The sequence below is a fragment of the Rhinoderma darwinii genome, chromosome 2 (assembly GCF_050947455.1).
Source record: "Rhinoderma darwinii isolate aRhiDar2 chromosome 2, aRhiDar2.hap1, whole genome shotgun sequence".
NCBI classification, from domain to species: domain Eukaryota; kingdom Metazoa; phylum Chordata; class Amphibia; order Anura; family Rhinodermatidae; genus Rhinoderma; species Rhinoderma darwinii.
Window position 1 is genome coordinate 433771169 of NC_134688.1, and position 24850 is coordinate 433796018.

Consider the following 24850-nt stretch of genomic DNA (forward strand, 5'->3'; position numbering starts at 1 on the left):
GTATACTTTTTTTCATATACAAACATATGACAGATGTGCGATCCAAACGTGATGTGAATGCAACCTTATAACCTGATCATGTTAAAGCACTCGCAAAACCCTAGAAGCCATGGCTGCCATATCTGATGCCACACGCACACAGGCATCCCTACAATCCATATGGTGCAGATCCTGAATATGGCAGCACGGCATTTCAATGGGGACAAAAAGTTCCCTATTTTTACACTCAATCATGTGATGGAGGCCTGACACTGAAGAGGGGCAAACAAGCTGCAAACTGCTGTATGCAAGCTGATATACACTCTAGTCCATGGGATGTATCTGGGTGATGCAGCTCAGTACCATTCACTTGAATATGAATGGGCTGCAATACCAGACACAGCCCATGTGCAAAAGTGGCGCTATATCTGGGAAAAAAGCAGACCCTTTTTTTCCTATTCCTTGACAACCCCAGAATAGGTGTTTCTACAATAGTAAAAGTATCAGTACAGGTTGTTCTACTTGAATACACTGTGCATGCAGGATGAAAAAGACTGAACTAGTATATGACAGCGTGAACATCAAAAACCAGTAGGAAGTAAGGAAAACTGTAAGAAATTTGGTTCCAGTAATTGCAGATGCCTGAGCAGGACGTCTTGGATTGCTTACTTATCATTACTTACAAAACTACCCACAGTCCCTATATTTCTGCCATTGTCCTCTATTACCTTAATTTCACCTTCTGGTTTGTTATAGACCTGTACACATTAGACAGGGCAGACTCTAGGTCTATTTGGGCGCTTGGGCAACAAAGTCACAGTGGACCCCCCCGTCAACCCAACCTCAGTATTAAAAAGTGTGGAGCATTGTTACCCAGATAATCATGGGGCCACCCAACCCCAATGGGCCCTGGCATCTGCCCTAGCTTGCCTATTGCTGATGCCGGCGCTGATATTCGACTAGGTCTGCACGGTAGCAGGAAGAAATGGTAGTAAGTGCAACTTGGGACAACATTTGTCAATAAAAATCAATTCTTGGCAAAAGTTGTGTTGCATGATATCATTATTGCATCTTTTAAGGGGTATTCCCAATTTAAAAAATGATCACCTATCCACAGGATAGGTAGCCGCTTTCTGATCGCTAGTGGCACCATCGCTGGGAACCCCACTGATCACAAGAATGGGGTTCCCAAACCACCAGATCCTCACACAATGAGGAGGAGATTGAATGGAGCGGCACTCAAGGATGAGTTTGCGTTCCATTCAATGTTTTATGAGAATGACGGAAACAGCCGAGCGCTGTACTTGGCTGTTTCCGTCATTCCCTTAGACTTTGAATGGAGTGGCAGTGAAAATGCTCGACCGCCGCTCCAGTCAACGTCCTCCACACTTTGGTCAAACAGTGAAGAGGAGCAGAGGGTTTGGGACCTCCGTTCTCACGATCTGTGGGGGACCCAGTGATCAGACAATTATCGCCTATCCCGTGGATAGGTGATCATTTTGGATTTTGGAATAACCCCTTTAAAGGCTAATAGATACATTCTTATGGGTTTTCAATGGAGTCTTACAACTAGCTGGTTACCATTATTTCTTAAGGCCCCATGCACACGACTGTAAAAACGCCCGTAATTACGGGCCCATAGACTTCTATTCGCCACGGATACCTTCCCGTTTGCGTACGGGAAGGCGCCCGGGCCGTTGAAAAATATAGTCACATGTCCTATTTCAGGCCGTAATTACGGCACTGGCAGGCCCATAGAAGTCTATGGGGCTCCCGTAATTACGGGTGGCTACGCGTGGGCTCCCGTAATTACAGGAGCGTTGCTAGGCAACGTCAGGGGATTTCAATTTTGGAATAAAGAGAAGCAGACAAAATGGCATCTGAGCTATCATGTGACCCTTTTAAGGGGTTTGGACATGATTGTGACATCATTTCCAGCCCCCTTTTTTTTACGGGCCCGCAAATACGGGTGGAATACGGGTTACAAACGTGTGACAAAGGACCCGTATTTACGGCAGGGAAAAAATATATGGTCGTGTGTATGGGGCCTCATTCTTCATTATATTCTCCATTTCCTTTCTCCAGGACTTTCCTGTGTTGCACCCACACTCTCAATTGCAATACCTGCCATTCCGAATCACTCTTTGCCAGGTTTCTATAGCACTCCATAATCCAACCAGCCTGACTATGATCAATCCACATTGAGCCAACTAATGAAATTGTGTGTTCACCATTAGGCCTCCTGCACACGTTCTGTATTCGCTGCAGAATTTCCATCTGTATTCTACATGCAGAAATTCTGCGGTATTTTCGCAACGTATATTGACATGCTGCATATTCAGAATCCGAAACCTTTTTTTCTGCTTTTTTTTTTTTCCAGCATGTGGATGAGATTTGTTAAAATCTTATCCACTTGGCTACTACTGTAATATACAGAATTTTTGTATGGAAAATTCTGACGGAAATTCCGCAGCACAAATATGAAACGTGCAATTGGCTTTAGAGTATGTATACCAGTATTTTTTTTGTGGCTGTTTGCCAAAATCGCGCCATTGTTGTCAAAACCGCCATGTTCTTGCTGCACATACCGCGCTAGCGCCAAAAACAGCCACAAACAATTACTCATGTAAACATCCCCTTACGGAACCATACAAAATACTAATTTATTCACAATGTAAATGATGCAGACCTGCTGCAGCGCTCGTATCCTTCCTCATATGCTGTGGATTACGCACATCTTACTGGTACATTTAAGCCCATTATGAACATATGTCACACCTCATCCACCCCATACTGTGGATTGTAACCCCGATATGTGCACGGAGAATCAATGTATCCTGCGTCTGTGCAGCTCGTCTCACATTTCACACTTCACGCCAGCAAAGCTGCTGCTGCAGGACGTATGGATTTCAAGTGCTAGATCTTCCTGTAGGTTATTTCCCTTTTCACCAGTTTATATCTATACAATATATTTTCAATACTTATTTTCTCAATAAATACTAAGTATTGCTATTGAGTAACGCAAAGCACTTCATTAAGTTTGTAACACTTGTCTTTTCCTCAAATTTTGCAATGTAAATACAATTTTGCTCAGCACCTGCAGTTGTGTCGTCCAATGACTTGAGTTTTTATAAAATCTTTATATACTCCAGATTCTGGGGCTTCTGGAACTTGTAGTTCACCAGCAAGTGGTGCATGACTATTGCGTATGCACTATGATACTTAGTGATATAATAACTTCATATCCTGGTACAGGATGTAGTAGAGCTGTGTTTGTCATTTGGCACACTTATTCTTAGTATCACAATGTGTTTTAGGTCTGCAGTTAAACCTAATGAATTATCAACGATAAAGCCCTAGAGAGTTAAGTGACAACTTTAGCTCTGCTACGTCTGTACATATAATATAATAAATATTGGACTTACCCCTACTTCAGATGACAATTCACTTCAGACCTTCAATCAGGTGACCAGAAAGACAAATCCATGTATAAAGGTAGTCGTCCAATTGATAGAACCGTCACCCCTTCCTGCTGCTGTTTAGTTTGTAATAATCCGTTTTAACTCTTTGCTCCCCAGAATTGCTTTATTATGCGCCTGTACACTATTGGCATCAAAGTGTGGCAGCCGGAGCCGGGGTGAGAGCTGCATTGGAAAGTCACCAGGGCCTTTAGCACTTCATTGGACCAAGCTCTAAATATAACCCACCCACTTATAGTTCCCTCTGTAGGCAGATGGCCCTGTCAAAAAGCTGACCTTGGTGCTTGGCCGTATCCACAGAGACCTCCAGCCAGGAAGAGCTGCACTGTAATGGGATAAAATACAGTTAGCCATCTGTTTCTAAACAACAAACATTTCACGTCCGACCTCCATTGTTCACCAGCATGAAGAATAAAATGATATGACGGTTAAATATAGAATCCAGAACCTTCTCATTATTAACATGCAGCGATACCTGCGTCAGGAATCAATCACTTACAAATGTGTTAATTTCTGCACCTACCAATATCTCTGCCATGACGCTCCGGTGAGAGGCTCCTCTAAGATGCTCCGGTCTGCCTCGCTAAGATGCTCCGGCCTGCCTCGCTTTATTAGATGCTTTTCTTGGAATAAATTTATATAAAATGATAATTTTTTTCCAAGAAGTTTTTTTTTTTTAAATTTGTTTTATTTTGCAGTTCTTTAGGATTGGATTATATTGTATTTAAAGGGGTTTTCCACTATCTGACAACTGATGACCTATCCACTGGATAGGTCATCAGTATATGATCGGTGCTGGTCCGACACCCTGACCCCGCCACCGATCATCTGCTCCTGCTGCCTCCGGACGGCGGATGTTTTGAACGGGATGCAGTAGTTGGAGCCGGAAGCACATTTCTCCGACCACTGAATAGCGGCCGTTTGGCAGAACTGTGGCTCTGCACCTATTCACTTGAATAGGAACAGAGCTGCAGTACTGCAGCTCGGCTGCTATTCCCTGACCGGAGCCATCTGCTTCAGGCAATATCGTCCGGTGCCCGGAGGCAGCCAGAGTAGCTGATCAGTGCAGGGTCCAGGTGTCGGACCCGCACCGATCATATACTGATAACCTATCCGGTGGATAGGTCATCAGTTGTCAGATAGTGGAGAACCCCTTTAAGAACAGATGAAACCACTGTTGATAGTTTGTGTAATGACCGGGGGGTAGGGAAACGGACAAGTGAGCCCTAATCTACCCGCCACTCTGTCCCTGCCTACTTGCAACGACCCGCCCTAGGCGACGGGGTACAACTGGGTGGCGGTCCCTGCACTCCGTAAGTGCACGACAAACACACAAGGGAATACAAGCAAGGGAAAGGGCAGTTGCCCACGGCAACACCGTGAGCAACTAGAGTGGTGAACGAGCCGAGTCAAGCCAGGAGTGTGCGAGGTACCAAACGAAGAGCAGAGAGTAGTCAGTAAGCCAGGGTCTGTATGGAGCAGGAACAAAATAGAAGGAGCTGTAGCTGGGCCAGGAAACCACACGAAAAAGAATCACAAGCACTGGAGGAACAGGAAAGGCAGGCTTAAATAAACCGAGGGCGGGAGCTAGCTGAGTCTGGCCAGGTTGCGATAGGCTCTCCCACTCCTAAGCCTGCCAGCCTGAGTGGTAGAAGATGGAGTCAGTCTCAGGGATGTAGATTCAGGTGCTGACTGATTAATTAACGGAGTTAACCCCGAAGCTGTGCCTGGCAGATCCTTTACAGTACCCCCCCTTTTATGAGGGGCCACCGGACCCTTTCTAAGTGGACCTGGCTTACTGGAGAAACGCAGGTGGAACCTCCTGACCAATACCCCAGCGTAAACATCCCGGGCGGGTACCCAAGTCCTCTCCTCGGGCCCGTAACCTCTCCAATGGACCAGGTACTGGAGGGAGCCTTGGACCATCTTGCTGTCCACAATCCTGGCCACCTCGAATTCCACCCCCTCAGGGGTGAGGACGGGAACAGGAGGTCTCCTCGAGGGAGCCAAGGACGGGGAGCAGCGTTTAAGGAGGGAGGCATGAAACACGTCGTGTATACGAAAAGACGGGGGTAACTCCAGCCGGAAGGAGACAGGATTGAGGACCTCAATGACCTTATACGGCCCAATAAACCGGGGAGCAAACTTCTTGGACGGAACCTTGAGACGCAAGTTCCTAGACGACAACCACACCAGATCCCCGACCATAAACAGGGGGTTAGCAGAACGTTTTCTATCAGCCTGAGTTTTTTGTACGCTCTGGGACGCCTCTAGGTTCTTCTGAACCTGGGCCCAGACTGTGCACAGTTCCCGATGAACGACCTCTACCTCGGGATTGTTGGAACTACCAGATGAAACGGAGGAGAACCGTGGATTAAACCCAAAATTACAGAAAAAGGGAGAGACCCCTGACGAGTTACTGACCCGGTTATTGAGGGAAAATTCGGCGAGGGGAATGAATGAGACCCAATCATATTGACAGTCAGAGACAAAACACCTTAAGTATTGTTCTAGAGATTGATTAGTCCTCTCCGTTTGGCCATTGGTTTCAGGATGGCAGAGGAGAAGGACAGATCAATCCCCAACTTCATACAGAAGGCTCTCCAAAACAATGAAACAAATTGTACCCCTCTGTCCGAAACAATATTGACAGGGACCCCACCCGCCACTCTATCCCTGCCTACGTGCAACGACCCGCCCTAGGCGATGGGGTACAACTGGGCGGCGGTCCCTGCACTCAGTAAGTGCACGACAAACACACAAGGGAATACAAGCAAGGGAAAGGGCAGTTGCCCACGGCAACACCGTGAGCAACTAGAGTGGTGAACGAGCCGAGTCAAGCCAGGAGTGTGCGAGGTACCAAACGAAGAGCAGAGAGTAGTCAGTAAGCCAGGGTCAGTATGGAGCAGGAACAAAATAGAAGGAGCTGTAGCTGGGCCAGGAAACCACACGAAAAAGAATCACAAGCACTGGAGGAACAGGAAAGGCAGGCTTAAATAGACCGAGGGCGGGAGCTAGCTGAGTCTGGCCAGGTTGCGATAGGCTCTCCCACTCCTAAGCCTGCCAGCCTGAGTGGTGGAAGCTGGAGTCAGTCTCAGGGATGTAGATTCAGGTGCTGACTGATTAATTAAGGGAGTTAACCCCGAAGCTGTGCCTGGCAGATCCTTTACAGTTTGATGGAGTTTTTGTCTGAAATGCTTTCATGACGTCAATCACATGTGTCATAAGTTTCCACTTATCCAGGGTCCAACACCTTGGATAACAGTTGATCTCAGGAATGAGGGGTTCTTGTTCCATATTTACTGTGGAGAGATGTCCACACATACTTTTCTTGTTGTCCCCCTTTCAAATAAATGAGCAGCAATGTAATGTATGGTTAAACCAAGTCCACCAGAATTGGAGCTGCTCTTTGCAGCTTATCTCCAGTCTGGTTAGTTGAGGGACCCCTCATTATGAAATCCATGTGCCCTAATAGGACATATGGACAGGGGTTATCCTGGTGATCATGCACCCTGCAATAACGCATGATGGCCTAGAAAAATTGTAACGTACATTACAGGAATAATGTTGTTAATTTTAAAATAACAAGCATAGAAAAATGAAATATTTTTTCTTGTTCCATACGTTATTCCTATTAATATATGACACATTTAGGCCACTGTTGCACATAGATGGCGCTGTCTGTGGTGCAAAAAAGAATTGGTAGCGGAGCGATGACCAAGTTATGAAATTATTACTGCACCCCCATTTACACATAACGGGGATTCCCGTTTTTTTAAAATAACTAGCTCTGGGATCGCTTAAATCAGTGGCAGAGCTATAGGAGCTGCAGAGGTTACAATATCTGGAAGACCATAGGCCTCTTTCACATACAAGAACAGAGGTGTTACGGTTATTTAATTGCTGGGAAATGCCACCGGTGTCCAATGGTCGAGGATCCAACTTTGGTGATCACCGGTAATCGCTAGACTGAAATGGCAGCAGTGTTAGGAAAGCGCCGTACCACTTTATCTGTTGTTGGCATTTAATGTCTGCTCTTGTGACTGCCTGGAAAAAGTCAAGCAGAGTCGAAAGTGGACAAAGTGGCACAGCACCTTCCTAGTACCAATGCCACTTCATTCTAACGGTCGGCAGTATCTGGACGTTGGTGGCCACCAATGTCTTTGCTGAGAGTATGTCTTTAATGATTTCTCCACACTTGATAGACTTCTTGCATTGTAAAAAAAAAACTTTTTTTTTTTTACAATATGTAAAGATCCCATACAGTAGAATAAAGTAAATGCCTTTATATATGGTGCATATGAAGTTTGGTAACTTGGTGAAGTTCACACATATAACTGTTTCGCTGGGGCCGCGAGGCTTCAAGTTACACCTTTGTTTGAATTCTTGTGTGAACAATCCGTTTAATAAATGAGACTTAATATTTCATCCAATTCACACAGGCAGGTTAATGTACAGAACGATCCCCAGAGCTCATGCACGCGGTATTTCACCTGTACGGTGACACGCGTAGTGGCTATGGGTCTATGTACTTCTGTGACTCTCCACATTACCCAATAGGCTATGGACTTCTTATTCGGGATCCGTATGATACGGATTCCATGTACGGTCATTTGCATGAGGCCTTGTTGTACACATAGGACCAATAATCATTCCGATTTTGCCACCAGAAATATTGAACTAAATTTTAATTGATTGTTGTATTCCCAGCAGAATATTTCAGGCGTGCACACAAATATATGTCTACATCAAATCCGATGTTCTCTTTAAAGGCAAACGATACGTACTTCCCTTTAGGCAATAAGGAATAAAAATATTCGCACACTGTATGAGTTGGCATGACCCAGTCCCTATTTGTCGGAATTGATGAATGTGACATTGTGAAAAGAATGTGTTGCTAGAAATCCCTGTCCAACACAAATCTGAGTAGACGTAAGGCGACCTGTGACCTTCGTCTTATGGATGATGCTAGCTTTCTTCTGCTTAGATTCCTTTGACCTCAGTCTTGGTTATTGGTGTCTATAAGGATGCAATATTTATGCAGCAACCACGAGGAAGAGCTTCCCAGGAGGATGGGAGCAGTAGTGAAGTGCACGGTGTATGGCCTGAGGTATCTGTAGGAATCTCTACCTCTCCTCCCTCGCTCCTTCTCGGGCTGGCACAGTGACAGGGGGGCTGCACTATGGATGATGGTGGTGATAGTCTTTTCCCCCGTAGCAACTCCCGTGATGGTGGTAGTAGTATGTGTGCGCCTGGCAAGGTGGTATGTGGGGTGCCCTTGATGTTATGCAGTGCAGGGACCAGACGACACAGGGGATTTGAATAACTCACGTTTACTGAAGAACTTTATAGTGTCTTCCAAAATGGAGGCACGTTATCTTCTGTCCACTTCAACAGTTGAGGGGAAGAAGGGACCAGTGGGTGACCAATGAGGGTTTCAATTGTCCAGCTATATCTAGAAATCATTCACTTTTCCAGCAGCGTGTGTAATAAATGAACTCACTTTTCTCAGTGATGAGGGTTGTAGTTGAGTGACTTGATAGACACTTCTTATATTAATTGTGGCGTGCGGCAGAACCGGTAACAGCGCCAGCAGGAGTTCTGAGGCCCAATATTATATAGACTTCTCCTCAGAAACAGACAGACAGCTTTTCAGCTAAATAATACTTGCTGTGGTGATGATAGAGATGATATGCTGGTTACAATCTCCTTACTGTTCCTCCTCTTGCATTGGGCTGCAGGTGCTGAGACCTGTTGCCAGTTGAAAGGATTGTATTAATCTGCTGTGTCAGAGCAGCTAGCAGACATGTCTGTCTCCTCACAGACACGACCCGACTCCTCTGTGTAGACTGTGAGACAGAGTCAGAGTGAGGCTCTCGGGCTGTAGCCAGGCTCCACCCCCTTTTCAAACAATGCTAGATGTACAATGCACCCTCTAGTGGCTCCCCACTGATACCTTCATCCTTCTCTTCAGCTGGTGAACAGCACACTGTGTGAAAAATAATAAAGACATGTAAAACACATACAATGCATGACATACAAATAACAGGGAACCAGAAGGGTATCTTCTGGGATGCTGCATACTCCCGGACTTAAGACAAGACGTCCTCGTCGTTTTCTTGGATATGAACAGCCTAAAAGATGTAAAAAGGGTTAACATGAAATGCAAACATCTTAATAACATTGTATTCCTGTATTCTTGACTCTCGAAGGGGGAATAGGGGCGAAGATTTCTTCTGTAACAGTTGGAAGATGAGGGGCAGAAGTCTCAAGTCAAGATGAGCGGCAGTGTCCAACAGTTTATGGCACTTAGGATATGAGGGGCTCTGGTACGTCAGAGTCTATGGGGATATTCCCTCTTGAACATAACAAGGGTTGGTAGGCTTCGGCCTAACTTGGATAGGAATAAATGAAGAAATGAAGAAGGGGCTCTAGAACATAAGAGTCTTTCTTGTTCCCTACTTGCAATTATATTCAATCCCTATAGCGAACTGGTTTCACTCCTTTAGTGGTTCTCTCTGATCTCCTGACAGGTTCAGGTACAACAACAGCAGGTACATGATGTGATCTGTCCTCTGTGTGAGTTGTAGACACTGTAGGTGTAGGATCAGGTGCAAGGAATGACAAAATTGGGGTAAACCACCAACTCAGTGGGTTCTTTATGTCCAAGTGTTGCTCTTGAGTTGAGGATTCAGTAGTTGTTGCTTCAATAGCTTCAGTTACTTCTGGTAGATCAATTGCAACTGGTTCTTCAATTGATATTTCCTGTTCAATGGTAGGCAACTGTTGATCTTGTAGGCACAGTTTAAGCCTGTTACGGTGGACAATTTGCGGTTGTTTACCATCTCTTTGGATCTCATAGATATCTGTTCCTTGGTATGGGACAGCCTTGATGGTATAAGGGATTCTTTCCCACTTAGTGTCCAATTTGCTGGTTCTTTGAAAGTTTTTCAACCAGACAAGGTCTCCAACTTGAAAGGGTTTAGCATTAGCATGTTGGTCATAATCATGTTGTTGCTTCTTTCTCGCTTCTTCCATCCTAGCTTCAACAATTTCATTTGCATCAGCCATGCGTCTTTGGTGTTCACTCACCCACTCTGTGGTTGGTAGAGGGTTCAAGTCATCTGGAACGGACACATTCAATGAAATGTCTGAAGGCAGCTTTCCTTGTCTTCCGAACAATAGGAAGTATGGGGTGTAACCTGTGGAGGCTTGCATAGTGTTGTTGTAGATGTACACCAACTCAGGCAAATGATTTGGCCAGACAGCTCTCTGATGAGGCGGTAAAGTTCTGAGCATCTCAATCAGAATCTGGTTCATCTTCTCACACAACCCATTTCCTTGGGGATGGTAAGCGGTTGTTCTTAGTTTCTTACAGTTGTACAGCTGACAAAGTTCCTGAAATAGTTGGGATTCAAATGCAGAACCTCTATCTGTCAAGATCTTCTCAGGACAGCCATAGGGTAGAAGGAAAGTTTTTAGGAAGACTGCAGCGGTGGTCTTTGCTGTCAAGTCCTTTACTGGTACTGCGACTGTGAATTTGGTGTAATGGTCGATGATGGTCATGGCATAGGTGTATCCTGTTCTACTTGGCTCCATTTTCACATGGTCGATGGCCACGATCTCCAGCGGTCGATGACTCACGATAGGATGCAGAGGGGCCTTTTGGTTTGGCTTCTCTCCTCTTGCTAAGGCACAAGCAGTACATTCTTGACACCATTTCTCGACATCACCTCTAATTCCGATCCAATAGAATCTTCTGCGAATTGTAGCTTCTGTCTTTTGAACTCCAAAGTGTCCAGACTTGTTGTGGTATGCCTCAAGGACAACTTTGGCATCTCTCCTTGGGATGACAATTTGGTGCAGCCGATTACTGGTGATGGGATCCAGCACTCTCCTCAGCAGCAGACCATTCTCTTCAAAGAGACGTTTCCTTTGTCTCCAAAGGCGAAGTAGTTCTGGGTTTGTGTTGCCTCGGCGGATTCTAATGGGTATTTTTTTGGTATCCAGGTAGTCTAGGATATCTCCAATCACTCTGCTCTCAGCTTGCAACAGGGCCCATTGTTCTTGTTCTGGTGACTGCTTCTTGGCCTGTTGGGAAGAACAATGTACCTGGGTTTTGTTGTTGATAGCATCAGGATCTGCAAAGCGGTTGTAGAATGCAGGCATCTCTACTTCCTCTTTGTGGTTGTCATCATCAGGATTCTCCGGGTCTTCTCCTGTAGGCAGGCGGGACAAGGCATCCGCATTGATGTTGGACTTGCCTGTTCTGTATTTGACCACGAAGTTGTAATTTGCTAATCGTGAAGCCCATCTCTGTTCTAAGGCTCCCAGCCTTGCGGTGTTCAGGTGTGCTAGCGGGTTGTTATCTGTGAAGACAGTGAAGGAAGAAGCGGCAAGGTAGTCCTTAAACTTCTCTGTGACGGCCCAGACCAATGCAAGGAACTCCAGCTTGAAGGAACTATAGTTCTGATCGTTTCTTTCAGCTCCTTTGAGTGCTCTACTTGCATAGGCGATCACTCTTTCTTTGTCTCCTTGTTGTTGGGCCAGCACTGCACCAAGTCCTTGGTTGCTTGCATCTGTGTAAAGATGGAAGGGCAGGCTGTAATCTGGGTAGCCCAGAATGGGTGGTTCAGTCAATAATCTTTTTAGTAACTGGAAGGCAATTTCTTGTTCTTCTTTCCAGTTAATGGGAATTCTCCTCTTCAAGTGTTCTTTAGGGTGCCCCCTCAAGAGTTCTTGTAGCGGTTCAGCGATGCGGGCAAAATGAGGAATGAATCTCCGGTAGTACCCGGCAAATCCGAGAAAGCTTCTTACTTCCTTCACAGTGGTAGGTGTAGGCCAATTGTGGACAGCAGCTATCTTCTCAGGATCTGGCTTTATGCCTTCTGCGCTCACTATATGTCCCAAGTACTGGACTTGAGGTTGGAGGAGGTGACACTTGGAGGGTTTGATTTTTAAGCCATTTTTGGTTAGGACCTGGAACACTTCAGCTAGATGCTTGAGATGATCTTCATAGGACTTGGAGTAGACTATGACGTCATCCAGGTATAGGAGCACAGTCTCAAAGTTCCTGTGACCTAGGCATCTTTCCATCAGCCTTTGGAATGTTCCAGGAGCATTGCACAGTCCGAAGGGCATGCAATTGAACTCGAATAAGCCCATTGGGGTGGTGAAGGCTGTCTTCTCCCTATCAGCTGGAGACATTGGTACTTGCCAGTAACCACTTGTGAGATCCAGTGTAGAGAAGTAGGCAGCTGATCCCAGGGCTGTCAGAGATTCTTCAATCCTTGGAAGAGGATAGGCATCCTTGTGGGTAATGTTATTAATTTTTCTGTAATCCACACAGAAGCGAAGGTTGCCATCTTTCTTCCTGACAAGAACTAGTGGTGCAGCCCAGGGGCTGTGACTTTCTTGGATGACTTTAGCCTCTTTCATGTCGTGGACCATCTGCTTCACGTCTTGGTATAGGGCAGGTGGTATAGGCCTGTGTCTTTCCTTAATGGGAGGATGAGTACCAGTGGGAATAGTGTGCTCAATGTCTTTTGCTCTCCCATGGTCCAGAGGATGCTTACTGAAGGCTTCATGGTTATCCTGAGCCAATTCAAGTACTCCTTGGATCTGGTAGGCAGGTGTTGTTGCAGTTCCCACATGGATTTCTCCCCACCAGGGTGTTACTGGTGCTTCTTCTGACGTCTTTAGTTGCTGTGCAGCCTGTTTAGCGGTGACAGTTGGAATGTCCACCAGGTCTTGCACACTGAGTTGGGACAGCTGTGCTACAGGGTAGTACTTCCTCAGGGTTACTGAATGGTCTCCTAAGTTGAGAAGACGGATGGGTACTTTCCCTTTGACCACAGTCACTAAACTTCGGGCAGCCATAACCATTGGATGTTCATCTAGTGGTATTGGTTCCACTAGGGCTTGGTAGTCAAGTCCTTGTAGGCCTGAACGGGCCCGACACCATAGCAGTGTTTCTGTGCCAGGTTTTAGGGTTACTGGATGGTGGTCCTTGATGCGAGCTCTGCAGATCTCTCCTCTGGCATTGGTGAATCGCTGTTGGGCAGCCAGTACACGGATGGTCTTGTGTATTACCTTCTGGGCAGCCTGGGAAGCCGTGGGGACGGATTGTCGTAGGGCCTCTAGCATTTCTCCATAGCAGTGCTTTAGGATGTTCATTCCCAGAATTACTGTGGGTTGTCCTTGATCTTTAACTTTGATCACGAGGACTCCTTGCTGAGGTAAGTGCACTCCTCCCACTTGGACAGTAGGCTCCCAGTACCCGTGCAGAGGTAGGGACTGGCCGTTGGTAGCGATGACGTCTAACCAGGCTTCTGGAGGTTGCATCAGGATCTCGCTACTCCAGTGTTGTTCAAAGGCGGCCTGCTGGATGGTTGTCACTTGGGATCCCGTATCCAGGAGGGCAGCAAATGGTACTCCATTGATGCGGATGGTAACTTCTGGACGAGGTCCGACAAACCGTGGCAGCCATTTTGGATCTTTGGGACCTATTATTTCTCCTCCCGAGGAATGGTCCTCTGCCTCGGGAGACGTCCGTTTAACGCCCAGCATTGACGTTCTTGGTGACCTATCTTATGGCAGTGTCTGCAGGCAGGTCTCCCATGTTCATCAAAGCGATCTGTCGACGTTTTGTTGGGACTATTGCGGTAGCCCTTGCTAGGACTATTTGGATAACTGTCTCTAGATGTTGGCAGCTCCCATTTTACTGGAGAGCTAGCTTCTAGATTCTCCAGTCGTTGGCAGACTTGCTCCAGGCTTTTGGCAATGAGTTTCAGTTGATCTTGGTACTGATCTCCTCCAGCTGTGATTTGAGCCTGTGTAGCCTGGTAGGTGATGGGCTTGCAAGGTGTTGGATGTGGTGCTACTGGGGCAGGTTCCTCTTCTGCCTCTTTAAGAGGGGTGGTAGCCCTGACTGTTCTTCTTCTGGGCCTTCTTTCTAGTACCTCTATGGCCAGTTCTTTAAACTCATGGAAGGTGCTGTCAGGGTTCTGGACGGACATCATTTGTAGTTGATGACTCATGGAATCTGAGGCGACTCCTTCAATGAACTGCTCCCTCAGGATTCTGTCTGCTTTTTCAGCCTCATGGGGGTCGGCTTGTATCATGGCCCTCATGGTCTCCTGTAAGGAAAGAGCAAAATTTCGGAGTGTCTCACCTGGTTGCTGAACTCTGTCCATGAACCTCATCCTGAGCTCAGAGATGGATTTGGGCTCAAAGGTGGTACGTAGCTGGACCAGGATCTGATCCACAGCCTTCTTTTGGATACGTGGCCAGGACTCCACTTCTTTTAGGGCCACATCTTGTAGTTGTCCCATTAAAATCTCTACCTTCTGTTCTTCTGGAATGGGGTAGAGGCGGAACATGGCAAGCATCTTTTTTCTAAAGTCTTTTAAGGTGTGTGGTTCACCTTTGTAGTGGGGCAGCCATGGGGCCCCTGCATAGTAGGGCATGGACAGCTGTATGATGCAGGGTGCTGCAGCAGGTGTTGTTCTTTCTGTCATGGCCGGTGTAGTGACCGTGCTGAGACCGGGCTCTTCCGTGTCACTTGAGTCCGACATTGTTACTGTCCCTTTAAATTTTTCCAATGTCTATTATTGGCGCTCCCGGACTTTTAACTGAGTCGGGGGTCTTGTTAAAGGTGCTCCCGGACTTTTTATTGGGTCCGGAGTGATGTCCAGGATGCTCCCGGGCTTTTTATTGGGCACCGGTGGTGGTACAGCAGGGGTTAACTTGATGGCCAATTGAATCGGGACTCACCGATGGTATGCTGTTGCTTCCCTCTGGGCTGTACTTTGTTACCGGGCTGTTCCGTTGCTCTCCTGTGATGTTTTTGGGAGAGTTGCTGGTTGCAGGGGATCCGCGGTGGAGCTGCCGTGCAGAGGCTTCACTCATCCAAGATGGCGGTGCCTAGCAGTTTTCGGCCGTTCCCTCTTGCCTGTGCTGGATATTGTGAGTTCCTATAATCATCCAGATGGTGGCGCTAGACTGGCACCGCAGGTTAACCTGTCTGGAGCGGGTAAATGGAACTGTGACGCAACAGTTTGTGAGGTAAAATGGCGGATTAACCCCTTTTGGGCTGGAACTGCCGGGAAACAGTGATTTTAACCCCTTTTGGGGCTGAAATAGTCTCTTGCAGCTGCGGTTGCAGCTTTGTACGGTGGGGACCAGGGCTTTGGGACAAAGTCTCTCTGGTTTGGGGCCCACATGAGATTTAAACGTATCCTGTTCGTGACGCCAAAGTTCATATGCAGCAACCACGAGGAAGAGCTTCCCAGGAGGATGGGAGCAGTAGTGAAGTGCACGGTGTATGGCCTGAGGTATCTGTAGGAATCTCTACCTCTCCTCCCTCGCTCCTTCTCGGGCTGGCACAGTGACAGGGGGGCTGCACTATGGATGATGGTGGTGATAGTCTTTTCCCCCGTAGCAACTCCCGTGATGGTGGTAGTAGTATGTGTGCGCCTGGCAAGGTGGTATGTGGGGTGCCCTTGATGTTATGCAGTGCAGGGACCAGACGACACAGGGGATTTGAATAACTCACGTTTACTGAAGAACTTTATAGTGTCTTCCAAAATGGAGGCACGTTATCTTCTGTCCACTTCAACAGTTGAGGGGAAGAAGGGACCAGTGGGTGACCAATGAGGGTTTCAATTGTCCAGCTATATCTAGAAATCATTCACTTTTCCAGCAGCGTGTGTAATAAATGAACTCACTTTTCTCAGTGATGAGGGTTGTAGTTGAGTGACTTGATAGACACTTCTTATATTAATTGTGGCGTGCGGCAGAACCGGTAACAGCGCCAGCAGGAGTTCTGAGGCCCAATATTATATAGACTTCTCCTCAGAAACAGACAGACAGCTTTTCAGCTAAATAATACTTGCTGTGGTGATGATAGAGATGATATGCTGGTTACAATCTCCTTACTGTTCCTCCTCTTGCATTGGGCTGCAGGTGCTGAGACCTGTTGCCAGTTGAAAGGATTGTATTAATCTGCTGTGTCAGAGCAGCTAGCAGACATGTCTGTCTCCTCACAGACACGACCCGACTCCTCTGTGTAGACTGTGAGACAGAGTCAGAGTGAGGCTCTCGGGCTGTAGCCAGGCTCCACCCCCTTTTCAAACAATGCTAGATGTACAATGCACCCTCTAGTGGCTCCCCACTGATACCTTCATCCTTCTCTTCAGCTGGTGAACAGCACACTGTGTGAAAAATAATAAAGACATGTAAAACACATACAATGCATGACATACAAATAACAGGGAACCAGAAGGGTATCTTCTGGGATGCTGCATACTCCCGGACTTAAGACAAGACGTCCTCGTCGTTTTCTTGGATATGAACAGCCTAAAAGATGTAAAAAGGGTTAACATGAAATGCAAACATCTTAATAACATTGTATTCCTGTATTCTTGACTCTCGAAGGGGGAATAGGGGCGAAGATTTCTTCTGTAACAGTTGGAAGATGAGGGGCAGAAGTCTCAAGTCAAGATGAGCGGCAGTGTCCAACAGTTTATGGCACTTAGGATATGAGGGGCTCTGGTACGTCAGAGTCTATGGGGATATTCCCTCTTGAACGTAACAAGGGTTGGTAGGCTTCGGCCTAACTTGGATAGGAATAAATGAAGAAATGAAGAAGGGGCTCTAGAACATAAGAGTCTTTCTTGTTCCCTACTTGCAATTATATTCAATCCCTATAGCGAACTGGTTTCACTCCTTTAGTGGTTCTCTCTGATCTCCTGACAGGTTCAGGTACAACAACAGCAGGTACATGATGTGATCTGTCCTCTGTGTGAGTTGTAGACACTGTAGGTGTAGGATCAGGTGCAAGGAATGACAAAATTGGGGTAAACCACCAACTCAGTGGGTTCTTTATGTCCAAGTGTTGCTCTTGAGTTGAGGATTCAGTAGTTGTTGCTTCAATAGCTTCAGTTACTTCTGGTAGATCAATTGCAACTGGTTCTTCAATTGATATTTCCTGTTCAATGGTAGGCAACTGTTGATCTTGTAGGCACAGTTTAAGCCTGTTACGGTGGACAATTTGCGGTTGTTTACCATCTCTTTGGATCTCATAGATATCTGTTCCTTGGTATGGGACAGCCTTGATGGTATAAGGGATTCTTTCCCACTTAGTGTCCAATTTGCTGGTTCTTTGAAAGTTTTTCAACCAGACAAGGTCTCCAACTTGAAAGGGTTTAGCATTAGCATGTTGGTCATAATCATGTTGTTGCTTCTTTCTCGCTTCTTCCATCCTAGCTTCAACAATTTCATTTGCATCAGCCATGCGTCTTTGGTGTTCACTCACCCACTCTGTGGTTGGTAGAGGGTTCAAGTCATCTGGAACGGACACATTCAATGAAATGTCTGAAGGCAGCTTTCCTTGTCTTCCGAACAATAGGAAGTATGGGGTGTAACCTGTGGAGGCTTGCATAGTGTTGTTGTAGATGTACACCAACTCAGGCAAATGATTTGGCCAGACAGCTCTCTGATGAGGCGGTAAAGTTCTGAGCATCTCAATCAGAATCTGGTTCATCTTCTCACACAACCCATTTCCTTGGGGATGGTAAGCGGTTGTTCTTAGTTTCTTACAGTTGTACAGCTGACAAAGTTCCTGAAATAGTTGGGATTCAAATGCAGAACCTCTATCTGTCAAGATCTTCTCAGGACAGCCATAGGGTAGAAGGAAAGTTTTTAGGAAGACTGCAGCGGTGGTCTTTGCTGTCAAGTCCTTTACTGGTACTGCGACTGTGAATTTGGTGTAATGGTCGATGATGGTCATGGCATAGGTGTATCCTGTTCTACTTGGCTCCATTTTCACATGGTCGATGGCCACGATCTCCAGCGGTCGATGACTCACGATAGGATGCAGAGGGGCCTTTTGGTTTGGCTTCTCTCCTCTTGCTAAGGCACAAGCAGTACATTCTTGACACCATTTCTCGACATCACCTCTAATTCCGATCCAATAGAATCTTCTGCGAATTGTAGCTTCTGTCTTTTGAACTCCAAAGTGTCCAGACTTGTTGTGGTATGCCTCAAGGACAACTTTGGCATCTCTCCTTGGGATGACAATTTGGTGCAGCCGATTACTGGTGATGGGATCCAGCACTCTCCTCAGCAGCAGACCATTCTCTTCAAAGAGACGTTTCCTTTGTCTCCAAAGGCGAAGTAGTTCTGGGTTTGTGTTGCCTCGGCGGATTCTAATGGGTATTTTTTTGGTATCCAGGTAGTCTAGGATATCTCCAATCACTCTGCTCTCAGCTTGCAACAGGGCCCATTGTTCTTGTTCTGGTGACTGCTTCTTGGCCTGTTGGGAAGAACAATGTACCTGGGTTTTGTTGTTGATAGCATCAGGATCTGCAAAGCGGTTGTAGAATGCAGGCATCTCTACTTCCTCTTTGTGGTTGTCATCATCAGGATTCTCCGGGTCTTCTCCTGTAGGCAGGCGGGACAAGGCATCCGCATTGATGTTGGACTTGCCTGTTCTGTATTTGACCACGAAGTTGTAATTTGCTAATCGTGAAGCCCATCTCTGTTCTAAGGCTCCCAGCCTTGCGGTGTTCAGGTGTGCTAGCGGGTTGTTATCTGTGAAGACAGTGAAGGAAGAAGCGGCAAGGTAGTCCTTAAACTTCTCTGTGACGGCCCAGACCAATGCAAGGAACTCCAGCTTGAAGGAACTATAGTTCTGATCGTTTCTTTCAGCTCCTTTGAGTGCTCTACTTGCATAGGCGATCACTCTTTCTTTGTCTCCTTGTTGTTGGGCCAGCACTGCACCAAGTCCTTGGTTGCTTGCATCTGTGTAAAGATGGAAGGGCAGGCTGTAATCTGGGTAGCCCAGAATGGGTGGTTCAGTCAATAATCTTTTTAGTAACTGGAAGGCAATTTCTTGTTCTTCTTTCCAGTTAATGGGAATTCTCCTCTTCAAGTGTTCTTTAGGGTGCCCCCTCAAGAGTTCTTGTAGCGGTTCAGCGATGCGGGCAAAATGAGGAATGAATCTCCGGTAGTACCCGGCAAATCCGAGAAAGCTTCTTACTTCCTTCACAGTGGTAGGTGTAGGCCAATTGTGGACAGCAGCTATCTTCTCAGGATCTGGCTTTATGCCTTCTGCGCTCACTATATGTCCCAAGTACTGGACTTGAGGTTGGAGGAGGTGACACTTGGAGGGTTTGATTTTTAAGCCATTTTTGGTTAGGACCTGGAACACTTCAGCTAGATGCTTGAGATGATCTTCATAGGACTTGGAGTAGACTATGACGTCATCCAGGTATAGGAGCACAGTCTCAAAGTTCCTGTGACCTAGGCATCTTTCCATCAGCCTTTGGAATGTTCCAGGAGCATTGCACAGTCCGAAGGGCATGCAATTGAACTCGAATAAGCCCATTGGGGTGGTGAAGGCTGTCTTCTCCCTATCAGCTGGAGACATTGGTACTTGCCAGTAACCACTTGTGAGATCCAGTGTAGAGAAGTAGGCAGCTGATCCCAGGGCTGTCAGAGATTCTTCAATCCTTGGAAGAGGATAGGCATCCTTGTGGGTAATGTTATTAATTTTTCTGTAATCCACACAGAAGCGAAGGTTGCCATCTTTCTTCCTGACAAGAACTAGTGGTGCAGCCCAGGGGCTGTGACTTTCTTGGATGACTTTAGCCTCTTTCATGTCGTGGACCATCTGCTTCACGTCTTGGTATAGGGCAGGTGGTATAGGCCTGTGTCTTTCCTTAATGGGAGGATGAGTACCAGTGGGAATAGTGTGCTCAATGTCTTTTGCTCTCCCATGGTCCAGAGGATGCTTACTGAAGGCTTCATGGTTATCCTGAGCCAATTCAAGTACTCCTTGGATCTGGTAGGCAGGTGTTGTTGCAGTTCCCACATGGATTTCTCCCCACCAGGGTGTTACTGGTGCTTCTTCTGACGTCTTTAGTTGCTGTGCAGCCTGTTTAGCGGTGACAGTTGGAATGTCCACCAGGTCTTGCACACTGAGTTGGGACAGCTGTGCTACAGGGTAGTACTTCCTCAGGGTTACTGAATGGTCTCCTAAGTTGAGAAGACGGATGGGTACTTTCCCTTTGACCACAGTCACTAAACTTCGGGCAGCCATAACCATTGGATGTTCATCTAGTGGTATTGGTTCCACTAGGGCTTGGTAGTCAAGTCCTTGTAGGCCTGAACGGGCCCGACACCATAGCAGTGTTTCTGTGCCAGGTTTTAGGGTTACTGGATGGTGGTCCTTGATGCGAGCTCTGCAGATCTCTCCTCTGGCATTGGTGAATCGCTGTTGGGCAGCCAGTACACGGATGGTCTTGTGTATTACCTTCTGGGCAGCCTGGGAAGCCGTGGGGACGGATTGTCGTAGGGCCTCTAGCATTTCTCCATAGCAGTGCTTTAGGATGTTCATTCCCAGAATTACTGTGGGTTGTCCTTGATCTTTAACTTTGATCACGAGGACTCCTTGCTGAGGTAAGTGCACTCCTCCCACTTGGACAGTAGGCTCCCAGTACCCGTGCAGAGGTAGGGACTGGCCGTTGGTAGCGATGACGTCTAACCAGGCTTCTGGAGGTTGCATCAGGATCTCGCTACTCCAGTGTTGTTCAAAGGCGGCCTGCTGGATGGTTGTCACTTGGGATCCCGTATCCAGGAGGGCAGCAAATGGTACTCCATTGATACGGATGGTAACTTCTGGACGAGGTCCGACAAACCGTGGCAGCCATTTTGGATCTTTGGGACCTATTATTTCTCCTCCCGAGGAATGGTCCTCTGCCTCGGGAGACGTCCGTTTAACGCCCAGCATTGACGTTCTTGGTGACCTATCTTATGGCAGTGTCTGCAGGCAGGTCTCCCATGTTCATCAAAGCGATCTGTCGACGTTTTGTTGGGACTATTGCGGTAGCCCTTGCTAGGACTATTTGGATAACTGTCTCTAGATGTTGGCAGCTCCCATTTTACTGGAGAGCTAGCTTCTAGATTCTCCAGTCGTTGGCAGACTTGCTCCAGGCTTTTGGCAATGAGTTTCAGTTGATCTTGGTACTGATCTCCTCCAGCTGTGATTTGAGCCTGTGTAGCCTGGTAGGTGATGGGCTTGCAAGGTGTTGGATGTGGTGCTACTGGGGCAGGTTCCTCTTCTGCCTCTTTAAGAGGGGTGGTAGCCCTGACTGTTCTTCTTCTGGGCCTTCTTTCTAGTACCTCTATGGCCAGTTCTTTAAACTCATGGAAGGTGCTGTCAGGGTTCTGGACGGACATCATTTGTAGTTGATGACTCATGGAATCTGAGGCGACTCCTTCAATGAACTGCTCCCTCAGGATTCTGTCTGCTTTTTCAGCCTCATGGGGGTCGGCTTGTATCATGGCCCTCATGGTCTCCTGTAAGGAAAGAGCAAAATTTCGGAGTGTCTCACCTGGTTGCTGAACTCTGTCCATGAACCTCATCCTGAGCTCAGAGATGGATTTGGGCTCAAAGGTGGTACGTAGCTGGACCAGGATCTGATCCACAGCCTTCTTTTGGATACGTGGCCAGGACTCCACTTCTTTTAGGGCCACATCTTGTAGTTGTCCCATTAAAATCTCTACCTTCTGTTCTTCTGGAATGGGGTAGAGGCGGAACATGGCAAGCATCTTTTTTCTAAAGTCTTTTAAGGTGTGTGGTTCACCTTTGTAGTGGGGCAGCCATGGGGCCCCTGCATAGTAGGGCATGGACAGCTGTATGATGCAGGGTGCTGCAGCAGGTGTTGTTCTTTCTGTCATGGCCGGTGTAGTGACCGTGCTGAGACCGGGCTCTTCCGTGTCACTTGAGTCCGACATTGTTACTGTCCCTTTAAATTTTTCCAATGTCTATTATTGGCGCTCCCGGACTTTTAACTGAGTCGGGGGTCTTGTTAAAGGTGCTCCCGGACTTTTTATTGGGTCCGGAGTGATGTCCAGGATGCTCCCGGGCTTTTTATTGGGCACCGGTGGTGGTACAGCAGGGGTTAACTTGATGGCCAATTGAATCGGGACTCACCGATGGTATGCTGTTGCTTCCCTCTGGGCTGTACTTTGTTACCGGGCTGTTCCGTTGCTCTCCTGTGATGTTTTTGGGAGAGTTGCTGGTTGCAGGGGATCCGCGGTGGAGCTGCCGTGCAGAGGCTTCACTCATCCAAGATGGCGGTGCCTAGCAGTTTTCGGCCGTTCCCTCTTGCCTGTGCTGGATATTGTGAGTTCCTATAATCATCCAGATGGTGGCGCTAGACTGGCACCGCAGGTTAACCTGTCTGGAGCGGGTAAATGGAACTGTGACGCAACAGTTTGTGAGGTAAAATGGCGGATTAACCCCTTTTGGGCTGGAACTGCCGGGAAACAGTGATTTTAACCCCTTTTGGGGCTGAAATAGTCTCTTGCAGCTGCGGTTGCAGCTTTGTACGGTGGGGACCAGGGCTTTGGGACAAAGTCTCTCTGGTTTGGGGCCCACATGAGATTTAAACGTATCCTGTTCGTGACGCCAAAGTTCATATGCAGCAACCACGAGGAAGAGCTTCCCAGGAGGATGGGAGCAGTAGTGAAGTGCACGGTGTATGGCCTGAGGTATCTGTAGGAATCTCTACCTCTCCTCCCTCGCTCCTTCTCGGGCTGGCACAGTGACAGGGGGGCTGCACTATGGATGATGGTGGTGATAGTCTTTTCCCCCGTAGCAACTCCCGTGATGGTGGTAGTAGTATGTGTGCGCCTGGCAAGGTGGTATGTGGGGTGCCCTTGATGTTATGCAGTGCAGGGACCAGACGACACAGGGGATTTGAATAACTCACGTTTACTGAAGAACTTTATAGTGTCTTCCAAAATGGAGGCACGTTATCTTCTGTCCACTTCAACAGTTGAGGGGAAGAAGGGACCAGTGGGTGACCAATGAGGGTTTCAATTGTCCAGCTATATCTAGAAATCATTCACTTTTCCAGCAGCGTGTGTAATAAATGAACTCACTTTTCTCAGTGATGAGGGTTGTAGTTGAGTGACTTGATAGACACTTCTTATATTAATTGTGGCGTGCGGCAGAACCGGTAACAGCGCCAGCAGGAGTTCTGAGGCCCAATATTATATAGACTTCTCCTCAGAAACAGACAGACAGCTTTTCAGCTAAATAATACTTGCTGTGGTGATGATAGAGATGATATGCTGGTTACAATCTCCTTACTGTTCCTCCTCTTGCATTGGGCTGCAGGTGCTGAGACCTGTTGCCAGTTGAAAGGATTGTATTAATCTGCTGTGTCAGAGCAGCTAGCAGACATGTCTGTCTCCTCACAGACACGACCCGACTCCTCTGTGTAGACTGTGAGACAGAGTCAGAGTGAGGCTCTAGGGCAGTAGCCAGGCTCCACCCCCTTTTCAAACAATGCTAGATGTACAATGCACCCTCTAGTGGCTCCCCACTGATACCTTCATCCTTCTCTTCAGCTGGTGAACAGCACACTGTGTGAAAAATAATAAAGACATGTAAAACACATACAATGCATGACATACAAATAACAGGGAACCAGAAGGGTATCTTCTGGGATGCTGCATTTATATTATGTAATATTAAAGATGTTCTCATATCAGAGACATCGGCTTTCATAAAGGAGCCGCCACGGCGATCTGTAGTAACCCTGGGGAAGCTGCGGACAACCTGTCCTGCTGTATGTCGCTCCATTTGGCACTGTATTACGGGGCTGTAGCAATGCTTCTAGGGGACTGTAGCTCGGTGATCTGGCATCCAACGGAACATGTCGCGATTTTCTTTTCTGTCAGATTCGGAATACAACACAAAAAAGTCTTGGTTTGCCTCCGTATTAAATTGAATGCATATGTAGGTTCAACTAGGAGCCCATAGAAGTCTATGGGTGATATATCGTGGCTCCCTACAACTCAGAAGTTATATTATGGCCGTGTGCAGACCTATGAACCTCATCCTGTAATGCACAATTCTAGCTGAATTTACTTCACAAATTAAGAAATGCCTCTAAAATTGTGCTTGCCCCATCCTTGATCTCATTAGTATAATCCTGTCCTCAAATTAAAATCTTATTCTTTCATCCAGACAGGAATTAGGTTGCGCTGGTTTGCCTAATCTGTGGTAGACTGTGACGTCCTTTCTTTGCCTGAAGTATTCATTCCCCATGGACTTTTTTTAACCTATTTGTTGTTGTTTTTTTTTTATTTTGTTTTTGTCCTAGTTTTTTTCCCATCAACTTCAAAGATAAAAATTGCATCTAAGTGGTATCCCAAATTTATTATGTGACATATTAAATTTGGCCCAACTTTCTATACATGTACATCAATATTTTACAGCATAAAATGATAAAGTATATCTTTAGTAAATTTGGCACCCTTCCTATCCCTGTCCCTTTTTCTAAAAAAAATTTTAAACTGTTCAGCAAAGAGCA

General features: G+C 46.8%; 2 protein-coding genes across 3 annotated transcripts in view; one reads left to right on the plus strand and one right to left on the minus strand.

The window, feature by feature from the left end:
- FILIP1L (filamin A interacting protein 1 like) overlaps positions 1-3766 on the minus strand; it is a 250010-nt gene extending 246244 nt beyond the window's left edge. The window contains exon 1 of the mRNA XM_075854439.1: positions 3405-3766. The gene's annotated coding sequence lies outside the window, so the exon portion shown is untranslated. The remainder of the gene's footprint in view (positions 1-3404) is intronic.
- The window catches only part of CMSS1 (cms1 ribosomal small subunit homolog), a 338049-nt gene that overhangs the window by 268941 nt on the left and 44258 nt on the right, over positions 1-24850 (plus strand). The window lies entirely within an intron of this gene.